Raw genomic sequence first — 15,807 nt, forward strand, 5'->3', positions numbered from 1 at the left:
TAGGCCATCCGCCCTGGGGCTACGATACCTCTGCCGCAGCTAGATCCAGGGTATCTGCCCCTCCCTTTGGAGCAGCAGGTGCTGGAGGTGCCCCTCCCACCCCGCCCACGTCGGGCAGATGCCTTGTTCCTGAAGCTGATCCCAGAGTAAGGTTCGCAGGGTGGGCAGAGGAGTCAGAAGCCGGGGTGATTGCAACGGGCGAGCTCCCTTCTGCTTAAAGACGTACAACCCCCTCCCCCCCACTCCCAATCCGCGCCAGCAGAAATGTTGGGGGGGGCAGTAACAGTAGATACATTTTTTATTAAATCATGTTTTGCCTTCTTCATGGGGGGAGGGGTGGCTAAATCTTTCCTCCAATAAATTGACTTGAGTTTGTCCCTTCCTGCTACCTACCTTCATCCCACCTGTCCTGTAGCCCACTTCTCCCCCGCCCCCCGCCTCACTCTCCTGCCTTCTGGTCAGTCTGCCCCCTCCCGGCCTTTCCAAAGGGCGTCAAGGCCGACACATTCATTACGTCCCATCTCTCTCTCTTTCCTTCTCCAGTGCTGGCATTGTTCTGAAGGGCCTCATTAATCAAAAGGCAATTAATTCCCCATCACGGGGGCAAATAACAAATACAGCCGTTCAACGGCCTCCTTCCGCAGGGTTTGAGCGTTGCTCCAGTTCCTGCAGCAAACGAATGATTAAACACTCCATTAACATCCCGCGTGGGGGGAGGGGCGTCGCCCCCATTATTTATCTCGGTTGCCATGGAGACAAATAGTTCAGAGGTGCCGGAATCATTTTGGTAACAAATGGCGCATGGACGCTGGGTGAATGCGAAAGTGGGAGAGCGCGAGGAGCTAGACACGCCGTGTTTCCCAATGGGAGGAAGCAGAAGCATTTTTCAGGTAGGGTCTGAGTGGACGCAGAGTCCCTCTTGTCACAGCCTGGCTTTTGACCCTTGCGTTGTTGTTGACCTACATGAATATTGGAGTCAGGGGCGGCATAGAAGAGGCAGGAGAAGGCGTTGCCTTCCCGAACTACCGCCTGGCCCCAGCCAGGCTCCGCCCCCAGAGTGCCTACGGTAGGCATACTGTGGGGTCTGGGCTCTTTGGGTGTGGGGCCTGGGCAAAAGGGGTGGGGCTGGAGGCTGGTAGCCCCCAGCCCTACCTTCACCCACCACCCACGACTGGGGCTGTCAATGCAGACACTGTGAATGGGCGACAGAGGAGGAATCTCTTCATTACCTGGCATTGGCCACTGTGGGCAGACGGGATGCTGGGCTGGACGGACCTTTGCTCTGACCCAGCCTGGCCGCTCTTAAGACAAGCAGGGAAACCAGCTGAGACTTTCCTTGTCATTGATATTTCCCATCATCAATACGGTCTCTCAGATTTTGACCGGTGGACCGTTCCTCTATGTTCACTCGGGCTTCCTCTTTTCCAGCCCTATACCTCGGTCCTCTGTGTCGGCGGCAACTTGTTGTGCTCTCACCAACCCTCTCTGGAGACGGGCTCGCGGGGACTTTGGACCTGACCTGAGCTGGTGAGCCAAAACTTTGAGCAAGTTTGGAGGTGGCTCTGTGTCACGCCAGCCCCTCTCTGGCTTTATCAAAATGCTGTCTGAGCACAGAAAGATCTCACACGAGGAAGCTGTATCCCAAGGCCATTAACGCATATTGATTGTGAAACTGTCCATGGCTGGCATCTTTGACCTGGAATGGATACCTGGGGGAGAAGGAGATGAAAGAAAGCAACCTATATGTCCCTCGGCTTTCCTGGATGTGCATATACCCACTCCCCCACCTTTCTTTCTTTCTTTCTTTCTTTCTTTCTTTCTTTCTTTCTTTCTTTCTTTCTTTCTTTCTTTCTTTCTTTCTTTCTTTCTTTCTTTCTTTCTTTCTTTCTTTCTTTCTTTCTTTCTTTCTTTCTTTCTTCCCTTCCCTTCCCTTCCCTTCCCTTCCCTTCCCTTCCCTTCCCTTCCCTTCCCTTCCCCTCCGTCCTTCAATAGGTATGAATTCTGGTGTATAAAATGTAGACCCATTTAACCTTTTTCAGCCAATTAACAAATGATCCTTGCACATAGGGAACTTAATTGTAAACTATTAAATTGGTTATTTAATCGCTGAGGCTACCAAAACCAATAAACACTATTCCTATGTTCAGCTGGTGCCATTAATCACAGTGCATCACAAAAAAATAATTTTATGCTATTAAAGCAATTACCGTGTAATCATTTACGTTAGCGAAAATTCATTTATCTTTATTATTCAATCAGGTCTCTTTCAGAATGCATTATTTTTCATCTGATCTGACATTTCAATGAGATTTTAAAAAAGATTTGACATTAAAAACTTTTAAAATGCTTAATTTGTGAGATTTGATGAAATCAACGAACTATTTCTTTAAAAGCGCATTTTATTTTGGGGGGAAAACATCGGGATTTTGTCATTTCCACCAAATCAGAGTTTTGCTGGATTTGTATGTATACGGCTGGATTCGCAAGGGCTTGGGACCCCATCTGGCTCCAGTTTTTCCAAAGAGATAAGCCCCCACTCGGGTTCCTACAGAAGTGGCTACATGTGGCCAGCACCAACTTTTCATTGTGACCCCGCAGGGTAGATTTTAAAAAGATCATTGACAGCCAATGTGCATGCGACACGCGCCCATCTCTTGAAAGAGTGGCCCATCTGACTAGATCCATGATCCTTGTACAGCTGGTGGCCCTGCCTCCCTGCTGGAGTGGGATGCTAATTAGAAACTCGGTTGGGTTACAGAGCCATGGGGAACAGCTTGAGTAGGAGCCAAGCCTGCCCAGAGGCCTGGGAATTTCAGATCCCGGGATGCAGATCAGGCTCTTATCTGCCTATAAGCAAAATGAAATTGACCCATCAGATTTCATCTTCCGAGAGGAGAGGAGCGAAGCGCAGAAAGCAAACAGCACTGGCAATGAACAGTGCATCCTGTTATTGAAATTACTGGGGGTTAATAGTCTCAGACTTTTTATAGCCGTGATTTTGTTTTGACAGTTTTCCTTTTAAACGTCCCCCACAGGAATTGCTGGCTGTGGTCTGATTCTCACTGGCATACAGTTTGTAGACTGGACTGCTGAACACTGTGTCAGTGGCTGTACTGGATTTTCCATGATCCCCATGATCCGATTAACTGGCATGTAGTAGTGACTTTATCTTCACATCATCCCTGTAAGGTAGGGAAGGGTCATTATCACCCTTTTGCAGATGGTGAATTGAAGTGCCGGCAGCTTAGGTTATGTGACCAGGGTCACATGGAGGGACTGTGGCAGGGCCCGGTGGCTGGTGCTTTTGAATCCCATTTCTTCATGGCAAGAAAGTCTGTTGAGCGTTCTGAAGTCAGATGCTCCAAATGAGCATGGAAACAGGATTCATCTTCTGCTGCCTTTTAGTCCATTCCACACAGGTTCAGAATCTGGTTCAAAGTATTTCCTCGTGGGGAGGGGGGAGGCGGATAATTTTTGATGGGGCCCATTCCAAGATTTTGGGAGGTGGCCAAGGGCTGCACTTTTCTATGGAGGGTACGTGAGGTCTGGGAGGGAGGCTGGGTGCAGAAGGGAGTTTGGGTGGAGGAAGGGGTTGTGACCCGGGCAGGGGATTAGGGTGCAGGGTCTGGGAGTAGGCATGGATGCAGAAGACTCTGGTCTCTGGAAGGGATGTAGGAGTGGGTGAAAGGTCTGGGAGGGAGCTGTGATCTCGGGTAGGGGGGAGGAGGGTGAAGAGGATTTGGCTGATGACTGGGACAAGGGATTGGAGTGCAGGTTCCAGGAGGAGTATGGGTGCAGGAGGGGATTCTGGCCTAAGGTAGGAGTGTAGGAGGGGGTGCAGGGCCTGGAGGGAGTTGGGTGCCAGAGGGGTGGGGTGCCAGCCCAGAGGTAGGCTCTGGCCGGGAGGCACTTATCTAAGCAGCTCCCAGCCAGCAGCCCTCTCAGGCAGGCTTCCCTGCCTGCCAGCAGCCCCCATCTAGCTGTTCCATGTGGCTTTCTGCATCATGGGGGAGACTTCATGTCCTGCCGCTGCCCACAACAAAATCTCTCAGGTTCCATTGGCTGGTTTCTGGCCAATAGGAGCTGAGAAATTTTGTTGGGGGCGGGAACAGTACAAAGCACAGAGAGCCACAGGAAGCAGCCAGGCACTTTGAGTGGTGCTGCTCCCTGCCCTGGGGGCGAGTGGGCCAGATTAAAGGCTTGGCAGGCCAGATCCAGCCCATGGGCCATATCTTGCCATATCTACATCTGCCCAGAAAATCTGGCCCTGCCACGTAAACTGACACCCTTCCCTGCTGTCACTGGTGACTGGGAGCTACCAGCACCATTCTTGGTGCCCTCTGATACTGTTTAATTCCCTTTAGTTCTTCACTGCTTCCCTGCACCCTGATGGAGAAGGACCCGCATCACCAGCAAGGTCCCTTTCAGAGCGTCGCTGCTGCCAGTTCCATCCAGACTGGGCTCATGCCCTGCCTGCTTGAGGCCATTGTGAGTCTCTCTGCATTGGCCGGGAGATTAAATTGTGCTTGCTGCAGCCTGCTCGAATGACACACCACTTAATTCATCTCAATCAAGAGCCTGGTTCACTCTCAGCGTCATACGCTGCAGCAAGTGGTTCATAAAAGTGTCTCCATCCCCCTCCTCCACCCCCAACAAAGGAGAGGGATGCAGCCCAAGGATTCAGGGCTATGTTACCGGGGGAGGGGAGCCGTGTATTGAGCACTCAGGGCAGGTCACGCTCTCAGCAGAGAAGTGCTGCAGGTTGGCAGTGCTAAGAACGATGGTGAGTCCCTGGGAGTGTGGATGGGACAGAGGAGATTCAGCTGAGATGACACTGCTGGGGGCAGCAGAGAGGAATTAGGGATGTGACTGGTTAACTGGTCAATCTGTAAGCTTACCAGTTCCAGTTAACCAGTAGGGACTGGAGCAGCTCCCCACGAGCTGCAGGCAGGGCACTGCTCCAGCCCCATGGGGCCCACCACAGGCAGGGGCTTCCCCGACTAGTCAGCTATACCAGCCCTTGTCCACAGTGGAGCTGCTCCAGTCCAGCAATTGCGCCCTCTCACCTGCTCCCCCTTTAGTCAGTTAATTGATTAACCACAACGTTCACAACATCCCCTGGCAAGGAGTTCCATAGATGACTGTGCATTGTTTAAAGAAATACACTCTCATGTTTGTTTGAAACCTGCTGCCCATTAATTTACTTGCGGGACCCCCTAGGGCCTCCTAACCTGGCTGTTTCAGGCAGAAGCTGGCATGCTCCGGAGCTGTGGATAGATGGGGGTCCCTCTGCACCGCAAGTGAAAGGTCATATAGGGCCATGGGTGTGGGGAGTCAGAGGCAATGGCTCTTACAGTTGTGTCCTTCCCCTTTTCCAAGAATCCTGACCACCAGCTCAGCGCCTCGCGGACACACCTGCAGTCAGTTTAAAGAGGCTTTAGAGCGTTGCTAGAATAGCACAGGCCAGCTAATGCTGCTGCGACCAATAGCAAAAGTGATTCTAGGCCAGCAGTCGGTAGCCCAGCATTACCCGTTTGCCATGTGCTAGAACGAGGGACCATTCTGCTGCATGTAGCAGAACTCAGCATGGGGCTGGATCTCAGGAGCCGTGGGTCCAATTCCTGATGCTGCCAGGCCATGTCTACACTAGGAAACTATTTCAAAATTACTAAATTCGACATAACTCTGAATTTAACAAAATCAAACCAGCGTGTCTGCACTACAAGGAGCCTCAAAATGAGTCTGAGGCAGGCTCTGTTAATGCGGACATGCTGCCGCGGACTTAGAGCCCCAGGAAGCACTGGGGAGTCATGTGTTTGACTTACTCGGGGGAGTGGTTATTTCGAGATGACGACCCCGGAGCATCCACACTACTGCTGGTTCAGAATCAGCGTTACTGCTGATGAAAAGCAAGAGTCCAGATTACGGATTAAGTGGCCCCTCATTTCAAAATGGTAGCGTGAACGCTCCACTTATAAATTTGACCTAAGGGGGGTTATTTCAAAATAAAAGCCTACTGTACACCAGGGCCCACAGACTCACGATGGGTGCGTCTACACTGCACCCAGAGCTCGAAATAAGCTATGCAAATTTGAGCTATGCAATTTGAGCTATGCAATTTGAGCTATGCAAATTGCGTAGCTTATTTCAAGTCAGTTTTGAAATAGCTTATTTCAAATGTTGGCACTGTTTATACAGCACTTATTTCAAAATAAAGCATTATTCCAAAATGTCCTGTACTCCTCGTGGAATGAGGTTTACAGAGACTTCAGAATAGCGTGCATGTTATATTTTGAAATAATGGGCACGCTCAAAAGACGAGGAATAGCTATTTTGGGATACCTCTGGTGGAGTAGATGTAGCCATGACCTTCAATCGCTCTGTGCCTCAGTTTCCCTAATGCTAATGGGTTTGTCCATTGCCTAGTGGACCCCTGATCCTATGCTGTCAGACATCAGGAAATGGGCAAGTCTCTGTGGTCCCATGACTGCCCTGTTGTTTGCTGGAATAGCGACCTTGGTGTTTCCCTATGCTAACTTTTCTTCCAAACTAACTGTTTGCAGGGTCAATGGGCCACTCTTTGGTTGGTGCTTCCCCTGTGACCTGTCTGGCGAGTGCTTAGCTCTGGCAGTCACTGGCGGACACGCATCTCCCCACTGCTTGAAAGGGCACTGCCGGGAAGGCAGTGTGATAGCCTGGTGGTCGGTGCAGACAGCGGTTAGAATCGCTCTACCCTCCCCCAGATGGAACCCGGGGGCTGGCTTACGCACAAAACCTGCCCCCGTTTAACGAGAGAGTGCCCCCGGTTTGGCTGCTCCTCCACAGCTTGACTAATGGCTTGTGCCACCTGGCTGCCGCTCCATTCATGAGCCGCGGGCTTTGGGGAGGCATCTGGGAGCCCTGCAATGAAGGAGAAGCTGCTCCGGGGAATCAAACCCTGCAGGTTAGAGGAAAGGGATTTTAGAATGACCTTTACCAGCTGGCCCGGAGCAATCCGGAGAGCAGACTGGCACGCCTCCTAATGGGTCACCGAAAGGCCATCTGGTGAGACAAACAAACCTTTACCTTGTTTCAAATTAGGAAATTCTAGGTAGCCTGCGCTAGAGCTTGCACTGCCTACGGTGCTCCAGCTGGCAGAGAAACAGACGCGAGGAAGAAGGGAACCTATTGGCGTATTGATCACCTTTGCTTTTCTTCTTTCTCAGTTCAGTAAGCCCAGGGTGCGGAGGCCGGCTCTCAGCCATGTCTGGGCCTCTTCTTTAAAAGCCAGAGATGGGGAAAGGAGCCTGGTTACTGCCAGCGTGTCACGGGGCTCCGGCGGAGATCCCCCTCCACCCCCTGGTGCCCGGGGCTGTTGCCACAGATGGAAACAAAATCCTCCAAAGACACCCGGTGAGGGGCTTGCAGCACCGTGATGTCACGCAGCAGCTCAGCGCTGGTGCCAGGGCAGGAAGCCGGGGAGGGATTCTGGGGTGTCCTTGAGCACTGTGGGCTGCAGGAAAGGGGAGCTGCGACAGCATGAAGTCAGAGATAGACCCTAACCCAGGGACCCAGGGTTAATCAGGGCCATGGGGGCCATGGTACTCCTGTCGGAGCTGTGTGCTGCTGCCCTTCTCGGACTCACCCCACCCACCACAGCCCGGCAGACCTGGGAACCTGCCGTCCATGTGCCCAGTGCGAACTGGTGCTTCTGACGTTGCTTATACCAGCTTGACCCTTCCACCTGGTGCGAGGGGCTACAGCAGAGATGTCTCACTCCAGATATTTTGAGCCCCACTGGGTGAGGGGGCGTCTCAGTGGACGTACCAGCAGGGCTTTGAGCGAGGGGGAGATGAGAACTATAGAAATCCAGGGCCTGCTGATTGCAGTTGGTACAACTCAGGTGGAAATTCTGCTTGGATGCCTTGGTCCCTCTGAACTATGTTCTTCTCCCTGGCTCTCCCCAAGTCAGACCAAAATAGCCTTACGTCTACACTGGCATGATTTTCCGGAAATGCTTAAAACGGAACAGTTTTCCGTCATAAGTATTTCTGGAAAAAGCGCGTCTACATTGGCAGGATGCTTTTCCGGAAAAGCACTTTTTCCGGAAAAGCGTCCATGCCAATGTAGACGCGCTTTTCCGCAAAAAAAGCCCCGAACGTCATTTTCGCGATCGGGGCTTTTTTGTGGAAAAGAAATCTGTGCTGTCTACACTGGCCCTTTTCCGGAACAGTTTTCTGGAAAAGGACTTTTGCCCGAACAGGAGCAGCATAGTTTTTCCGGAAAAGCACTGATGATTTTACAGTAGATTGTCAGTGCTTTTCCGGAAATTCAAGGGGCCAGTGTAGACAGCTGGCAAGTTATTCCGGAAAAGCGGCTGATTTTCCGGAATAAATGGCCAGTGTAGACAAAGCCCAATTGGAGTAACCAGCCTGTTTGTTATCCATGCAGGGCTCTGGCTATGTCTCACCATGCTGCTGTTCTCCTGAGTAAGTCCTGGCATGGTCCTCTCTGGAGCCGCTTGTCTCTCACCCCTCCCATCCGCCCTCCAAATATGTGGAGCAACTCTTCCCTGCTTTTCCAGAAAGATGCCTCCATAACCATGGACCTTTCCCTAACGCCACCGAGCCAAGCCATGAGGCATAAGAAAACCTGCCCCTTCCGCACCATGGAGAGTTCACGGAGTGGCAGCCGCCTCCTAGAATCCCGGCAGAAGGCAGAGTGATGGTGTGATGGACCGGGCCGTGTCTGGGCACAGCGGGGCTCCTTACAGCCCCCAGACTGGTGACCTCTCCACACAGGCCACAAACCAGTCCCACAGAGCGCTTCAGCTGCCTGCCTGAAGCCTCCCGAGAAAAACCCCTCCGACACCCCAGCAATATCCGTGCCCCAGATGGCCCCGGGCCTATACACAGGAGGGGGGGTCCTAGCACCCAATCCCACCTACCCCGAACAACTTCTGTCCGGTTCCAAGAAACCAGCCACAGATCCCTGGTCAATTTACCCTCTGGACCTTACCCACAAATCACGCTGGGCCAATTCTTTAGAATCTATATCTAAAGGTTTATTATTACAAGAAAGAAAAGCATGAGAGTAAGGTTGTTAAAGGATAGTACGTTACATGCACCGAATCTCCCAGTTCTCGATGCAGGCTCTAGCAGAGATGTTACAGCTGCTGGTTTAAAAGTTCTTATTGCACATCCTATGATCAGGATGGGTTCACAGGTCTTCCAGGCTCTTCGATCCCTGCAGTGCTGCCTCTGGGATGAAGTGCTGAGCTGAGAACAAAATGGCATCGACCGCATGGCCTCTTTATACCTCCTTCCTGGCCTCTTCTTGTGTGCAGCCGGTCACCTGGCCGTCAGCCTCTCTCTGCTGGCAGCTCTTAGGTCTCCGCCCTCATGCTTTAGGTGTGTCCTTGGCCCATCGAGTGCCATTGTTCCACAGGGCCTGGCTACTCAGCCTGTCCATAGCAATGCTTAACCACATTCAGAGAAATATTCAGCTTCCACACAGATTACAGATTCCTATCTACACACACAGACATTATATACTCACATAAACAGTGTACACAGGATCAGCAAACAATAAGCTCCCATTCAATACCCCACATGGCCCCCCTTTATACCAATTTCTGGGGCCAACACCCCCACCTAGAGGTGCAGCAGTGATCTAGCTGCTTCCCTCCAATTCGGTAATGTGACAGATGGGTTCCAGGATGTTTGGTTGGTTGATTCAGTTTGGGGCCCCCTATTTTCTCATGAATTTTCCTCCAAACCCTTTGTTTCCCTTTGAGCAAAGGATGTGTCCATTTCCTCTTGCACTTTGTCAATTTTCTACTGTGCGTGTTAATGAAAATGGCGTGGGGTACGCGCGCGTGTGTGTGTGTGTGTGGGGGGGGGGATTTTAGTTAAAATCTATCCTTGGGAAAAATGCATTTTTAGGCCAGCTCTATTCGTGGGTTCATTACATCAGAGTCCTTTTGGCCAAGGCAATTTGCAGGCTGTTTAATAGATTCATGGACGTTAAGGCCAAAGTGGAGTAACCAGAAATTCTTGGCTAGGAACAACAGGCAGCAAACAGGCAGCAAACTAGGAAGCTGCCTTTCCTCTTTGGCAAGAGCCTGGCACAATGAGCTGGGCATCCCTCTCCTCCACAGTGGCTTAATTGCAACCCCTGGGGTTTCACCTGCAGATCTCACATTGCTTTGCAAAGGAGGCCGGTAGCATCAGCCCCTCTTTACAGATGGGAAAGCTCAGGCAGAGGACCAGGAACTGACTTGTCTGAGGTCACCCAGCAGGCCAAGGAGAGACTCCATGTCTCCGGGCACCAGGCCAATGATCTAACCACTAGGCAGCACTTCCCCTGTGTATTACTCGGCATGTGAAAGCAATGCACAGATTTCTCGTGTGTTGTATCCGGTCACCTGTAGCAAAAGTGATTTGGGTGCACAGTTTCTGTTGAAGGGAACAGGAATTGGATTTCGAAATCCTCTTGCCAACACGATAACGGCTAGATGGAAAAAGACGGAGGCTATTTCCTTGGCGGGGGAGCACACGGGACATGTAACAGGGCTTGACGCACCACCACCATGCCCCCTGCTGCCCATCCTGGGAATTTGCTCAGGTTTGCCAGTGCAACCTCCTCAGGTGCTGTGTTGTCTGTCGTCACTTCTCGGAGCAGAGCGTCCTCTTCTGGACACAGCCCTCTGACTGGGTCCTTCTTGCTTCTTTCCTTCCTCCAGGGTGACTGCCCCTCCCCCGCCTTCTCGGGTTTGAACGCCGCCAATCAGCAGGAGTAGGAAGTGCAGGACTCCAGTGCACGAGAGGATACGAGGAAGGAGGCGGAGAAGGGGATGTGCAGGTCGCAGGCGGAACCCCAGTGGGCTGTAGGTCACAGGTTGCCCACCGCTGCCAATCATGCAGCCCACTGAGATGGAGGAGGGCCACTCACAAGTCTTGGTTGCCATCACTGTTCTAGTCACTCATTCTCAGAAGCAAACTGCAGTCCAGTGGAAGATGGGCAAAGTGGGGGACCCAGGCCCACCCACACTGTGAGTCCCAACCCGTCTCTTTCTCTGGGCAACTTTCCTACATCCCCAGCACCTCAATCTGGCAGCCACCAGCCTGGAACTTCCTCATATTCTGTGACTCTGCCCCGCACTGCTCTGTCCATGGTCTCCAGCCTTTTAAGTCAGTCAGTCCTCCTTCCTTGAACTCCAGGGAGTGACTGCTCTGCTCTGCTCAGCTGCCCCCTCTTATATGGTACACCCTAGCTAGTTGGCTGTCCCTCTAAACCTTCTCCTGATTGGCTTTCTCTACAAGCCCTCTCCCAATTGGCTGGCTCTTCCACAGCCTCCCCAGGGTTGCTTTAGCCTCTCTTCTGCCAGTGTGGGGCAGATGCCCCACCACAACAATCTAGACAAGTAGGTCTCCCTGTCTCATAGCCCACGAACAAGTGGTCACCAAATTAAATTAAAAGGGGGTTGATTCAAAACTGATTAAAGGGATTTTTTCACACAAAGTATAATTAAGCTCTGGAACTCACCGTCACAGGAAATTGTTGAGGCCAGGAATTTAGTATGGTTCAGAACTGTCCAGTTAGATGGATGACAAGAGTGTTCTGAATAATAGCAAATATGTTGGATCTCATGTGTCAAGGTTTAATCCATTCTGTAGCTGTCAGGGTCTGTCTACACTACAAAGTTAATTCGAACTAACAGCTGTTAGTTCGAATTAACTTTAATAGGGGCTATACATATAAACCGCTAGTTCAAATTTAAATTGAACTAGCAGAGCGCTTAATTCGAACTAGGGAAACCTCATTCTACGAGGACTAACGCCTAGTTCGAATTAAGTAGTTCGAATTAAGAGCTGTGTAGCCACTTAATTCAAACTAGTGGGAGGCTAGCCCTTCCCCGCTTGCCCTGGTGGCCTCTCTGGGACAAACCAGGGAAACTCTTCTGCCCCCCTCCTGGCCCCGGAGCCCTTAAAGGGGCACGGTCTGGCTATGGTGCTTGTGCCAGATGCAAGCCTGCCAGCACCCAGCCAGCAGACCCTGCACCTGGCACGGCTCGAGCCAGCCACCCGCTGCCACCCAGCCCTCCGCCTCTTCCCGGGACCAGGCTGGCAGCTCCCAGGAGCCAACCCGGGGCTGCAAGAGGCGGGCGCCTGCCTGGTCTAGTGCGTAGATCGTGGACCTCATTGAGGTTTGGGGAACATCCACGATCTCCGCACTAGGCACAGGAACGCGGCTGTCTACAGCCGCATGGCTGCCAGCCTGGCCACCAGAGGCCACATGCAGACCCAGGAGCAGGTTTGCATAAAAATTAAGTTGGTCCAGTGAGACCCCCGACCAAGACATTTGTCTCGTGCCATCTATCTCCAGCCTTCCACAAACAGAGGCCAGGGACACCATTCCTACCGCCTGGCTAATAGCACTCCATGGACCCAAACTCCATGAGTTTATCTAACTTCTCTTTAAACTCTGTTCTAGTTCTAGCCTTCACAGCCTCCTGTGGCAAGGAGTTCCACAGGTTGACTATGTGCTGTGTGAAGAACTTTTGCTTATTAGTTTTAAACCTGCTGCCCATTAATTTCATTTGGTGTCCTCTAGTCCTTATATTATGGGAACTAATGAAGAACTTGTCTTTAATCACCCTCTCCACACCACTCATGATTTTATAGACCTCTATCATATTCCCCCTCAGTCTCCTCTTTTCTAAGCTAAAAAGTCCCAGTCTCTTTAGCCTCTCTTCATATGGGACCTGTTCCAAACCCCTAATCATTGTAGTTGCCCTTTTCTGCACCCTTTCCAAGGCCAAAATATCTTTTTTGAGGTGAGGAGATCACATCTGTACACAGTACTGAAGATATGGCTACCATAGTTTGATACTTCCCCTCCTCCTTCTTCCCCTGGCTTCCCCCTTCCAGCTCCCTTCTCCCAGGTTTCCCCCTCCCCTCTCCCACCCTCTCTCTTCCCCTCTTCCACCTCCTTTTCCCAGTCTCCCAGAGGTTAATCCTCTCCCCCAGTTTTGTTCAATAAAGAGAGTTTCTATTTTTGAACACACGTGTCCTTTATTTTTTACATCAGGAAGGGGGGCTAGGGAGGGGTAAATGGAAGGAGGTGAGGGAGGAATGGGGTACGAGCCCCCGATGGGGAGGACTGGGGTGGCTCTGCGGACTCCTCGGGGTGGAAGCTCTCCTGCAGGGCCTCCTGGATCCTGACAGCCCCCCGATTGACTCCCACCGGATGACAGCCTGCGGCAAGTGCAGCCGGGCTGATGGCCGAGTGCTGTGATGTGCCGAGTGCGGGCACTCAGGGCACTCCAAGACAGGACTGCTTTGCTGTCCCTCATCGAGTTAGACAAGCAAGCGGGGAACCCTGAGAACTGTCTGTCTGGGGTGGGGGTCGGGTCCCTTTAAGCGCAGCCCTCGGCTAGCCTGAGGCAGCAGCTCCACGCTCTAAGTCCTAATCTGATGCCCTGCTGGCACTGCTTCCGGCCATCCTTAACCTCGGTTCAGGGTCCACTCAATGTGGACATGCTAGTTCGAATTAGCAAAACGCTAATTCAAATTAGTTTTTAGGTCTAGATGCACTAATTCAAATTAGCTTATTCTGAATTAACTAATTTGAATTAAGTTAGTTCGAATTAGTGCTGTAGTGTGGACATACCCTTAGGGCTACGTCTACACTGGCATGATTTTCCGAAAATGCTTTTAATGGAAAAGTTTTCCGTTAAAAGCATTTTCGGAAAAGCACGTCTAGATTGGCAGGATGCTTTTCCGCAAAAGCACTTTTTGTGGAAAAGCGTCCGTGGCCAATCTAGACGCAGTTTTCCACAAAAAAGCCCCGATCGCCATTTTCACGATCAGGGCTTTTTTGCGGAAAACAGTACTGTGCTGTTTACACTGGCCCTCTTGTGCAAATGATTTGCACAAGAGGGCTTTTGCCCGAACGGGAGCAGCACAGTATTTCCGCAAGAACACTGACGATCTTACATGAGATTGTCAGTGTTCTTGTGGAAATTCAAACGGCCAGTGTAGACAGCTGGCAAGTTTTTCCTCAAAATCATCTGATTTTGTGGAAAAACTTGCCAGTCTAGACACAGCCTAGGATTTTTCAGTTTGGAAAAGAGGAGACTAAGGGGGGATATGATAGAAGTCTATAATATCTTGACTGGTGTGGAGAAAGTGAATAAGGAAAAGTGATTTGCTTGTTCCCACAATATAAGAACTAGAGGCCACCAAATGAAATTAATGGGCAGCAGGTTTAAAACAAATACAAGGAAGTTCTTCTTCACACAGCACAGTGTCAATCTGTGGAACTCCTTGCCTGAGGAGGTTGTGAAGGCTAGGACTATACCAGGGTTTAAAAGAGAACTAGATAAATTCATGGAGGTTAAGTCCATTAATGGCTATTAGCCAGGATGGGTAAGGAACGGTGTCCCCAGCCTCTGTTTGTCAGAGGGTGGAGATGGATGGCAGGAGAGAGATCGCTTGATCATTACCTGTTGGGTTCCCTCCCTCTGGGGCACCTGGCATTGGCCATTATGGGCAAACCGGATGCTGGGCTGGATGGACCCTTGGTCTGACCCATTATGGCTGCTCTTATGTTCTTATGTAACGGGAGGCATTTTACGCCACATCTGCTACTGTAGGGGTCCAGCATCTTCCTCAATGGCATTTGGTGCTGGCCATGGTGAGAGAGAGGAGACTGCGGTAGCTGGGATGGGGAGCTGATGCTGTCTGGCAATCCTCACACCCTTTGAAAATCTCAGCCATCACGCTGCTTCTCCAGTCCCCCCACTAGCTCCCAGGCTGCTCCCCTCCCCCCGTTCAGGTCCCATCTCCTTAGGATTCAATCTCACTTTTGTTTTGGGAGAACTTCTATTGGCTTCAGTTGGTGCCCAATCTCCAAAGCCAGTAGGGTCTCAGGTATCAGAGGGGGAGCCGTGTGAGTCTGAATCTGCAGGAGTCCTGTGGCACCTGACACACTAACAGGTTTATCGGAGCAGCAGCTTTCGTGGGCAAAGAGCCGCTTTGTCAGATGCATCAGGGTTGATTTTACAGCAGCCCATAGGCTGGATCGGGACCAGTCTGATGAGTCAGCTGAGGGCCTAGCCAGTGCCCAAGGGGCGAGCCCAGGGACCCACCCCCAAGGCAGGTTTGTAGCCACTGCAGGCTGCTCAAAGTTGCTGCCTTGCTGGGGAGGTCCAACGGATGCATCCTCTGACTTGTGGCAGCGCCTCTGGGCTGCAGCCAGAGCCCCAGCCAGGGACTTCACTCCAGCTCTCGGTCTTCTCCCCAGCCTTGCACACATCCCCTCGAATGCAGAGCTCTCCAGTGCAACCGTTGTCCCCAGACTGCGGATGGAGAAACCCAGGGCTGGGGGGGAGCTGTATCCGAAATGGCTTGCAGCCAATGGCAACGTAAGCAATTTAATTTTTTTCTGAATGACACCCCAGCTTATTTCCTCTCTGACTTCCTACATTATTAATTCTCTGGGAGAGATTGATACACCTACCAGCTGCCACTGTGTTTCCAGGTCACTTGCCTCGGTAATAAGAAGTGTGGAAATCAATAGCCATAACTGGAGGCTGGGAATCCAACTCCCTGCCCGGCACTTTAAGTGAGAAGAAAAGGTAATTACACACTCCTGTGACTTAGTTTCCATTGCGCCCACAGGACTGAGTGCATGGGGAAGGGGGGAGGGACGAGCGTGACCACCCTGCCCCCACCCCGCTCCGAGAAGTCCTCCTCACCTTTGCTTTCAGGCTAGCCAGGCAAAACGCATGCATGGGATTGGTTCTTGGGCATACATGGTCTT

At 51.5% G+C, this 15,807-nt stretch overlaps 1 long non-coding RNA gene across 1 annotated transcript; it reads left to right on the forward strand.

The window, feature by feature from the left end:
- Positions 1–785: 785 nt before the first annotated feature.
- On the forward strand, positions 786–5,093 carry LOC112547201 (uncharacterized). The gene is made up of 4 exons (XR_012897085.2): positions 786–890; positions 1,429–1,527; positions 3,036–3,189; positions 4,365–5,093. It is a non-coding gene; the product is annotated as an uncharacterized LOC112547201 (long non-coding RNA).
- The last annotated feature ends 10,714 nt before the right edge of the window (positions 5,094–15,807 follow it).

This window comes from Pelodiscus sinensis, chromosome 21 (genome assembly GCF_052426305.1).
Source record: "Pelodiscus sinensis isolate ZL-2025 chromosome 21, ASM5242630v1, whole genome shotgun sequence".
NCBI classification, from domain to species: Eukaryota; Metazoa; Chordata; order Testudines; family Trionychidae; genus Pelodiscus; species Pelodiscus sinensis.